Source organism: Myotis davidii, unplaced genomic scaffold (assembly GCF_000327345.1).
Source record: "Myotis davidii unplaced genomic scaffold, ASM32734v1 scaffold933, whole genome shotgun sequence".
Classification (NCBI taxonomy): Eukaryota; Metazoa; Chordata; class Mammalia; order Chiroptera; family Vespertilionidae; genus Myotis; species Myotis davidii.
Window position 1 is genome coordinate 211,105 of NW_006285240.1, and position 1,337 is coordinate 212,441.

At 46.5% G+C, this 1,337-nt stretch overlaps 1 pseudogene; it reads left to right on the top strand.

The window, feature by feature from the left end:
• LOC102757291 overlaps positions 1-1,045 on the top strand; it is a 23,308-nt pseudogene extending 22,263 nt beyond the window's left edge.
• Positions 1,046-1,337: the final 292 nt, after the last annotated feature.

The window sequence follows — 1,337 nt, forward strand, 5'->3', positions numbered from 1 at the left end:
AAAGCCAAACTGTACCATCAGTCACTCAGAGCCAGGGTCACTCAGAGGACTCGTTACAATCAGACTGCTGGGCATCCCCCCAGGACTTTCAGAGGCAGTACATCGTGAGTGGGCCCTGAGAATTGTCACTTCTAAAAAGTCCTCAGCTGGTGCTGACGCTGCTGATCTGGGGACTGCATTTGGTAAACCAGTGAACTAGAATATGGTGATATTTTCCCAAGGATGGGAATGAAATTTTGGGAGAAAAGAATTAAAACAAAAACTAAAAAACAAAATAATTTTTTTTAAAAAAACCACAATATACCAGGAGTTTGGTGAAGGAAATGGCATTCACTCTGGCCTTAAAAGTCTTTGCCAAACAGTGGCATGGTTTCCTGCTTTAACTGTGCTTGGACAACCTCATCGCTGGAGCCCCATCCCAGCCAGCCTCTCAGATCCAGGCTTCTCCACCTCCTGATAGCATGACCACTCCCCACCTGCTCCAAAGCCCATGCCATTGTTCCCACGCTGTGCAGGCACCTCTTCTCAGCCACCCATCTGAGGACCGGTTCACGCAAGCCACCCCCAGGACTCGGAGGCCACCATCAACCACCAGAACAACCTGGAGCTCTACGCTTCCTGCGCCTACCAGCCCATGTCTTCCTACTTTGGCTGAGATGGTGATGCCAACTACTTTCTTCACCAATCTCATGAGGAGGAGGAACATGCCGAGAAACTGATGAAGCTGCAGAGCCAACGAGGTGGCCGAATCTCCCCTCAGGATATAAAGAAGCCAGACCATGACGACTGGGAGAATGGGCTGAATGCAATGGAGTGGGCATCACACTTGGAGAAAAGCCATTACTGCAACTGCACAAACTGGCCACTGACAAAAATGACCCTCAGATGTGTGACTTCATTGAGACTTACTACTTAGAGCAGGTGAGACCCATCAAAGAATTGGGTGACCATATCACCAACTTGTGCAGGTTGGAGGCCCCTGAAACTGGCATGGCAGAGTATCTCTTTGACAAAGCACGCCCTGGGAGACAACGAAGAGAGATAACCCTTAGGCTGGCTTCCCACAGACAAGGGGGTGACTTCCCTGGTCACCAAAGTAGTACATGCATCTTGGAGTTACCTTTACCTTTTCTATAAGTTGTATCAAGTCATCCACTCAGGTTCTTTCATTTGAAACAGTCTTTCAAATAAAGTAATTTAGTACCACCCCCCCCCAAAAAAGATGGGAAATAATTTGAAAGGGGCTTCTCGTTTTTTTATATTTGAGGAAACAATCATTTTTTAATGAATATGACATCAGATACTTTCATAATTTTATGATTGAAAACCAATTGAAG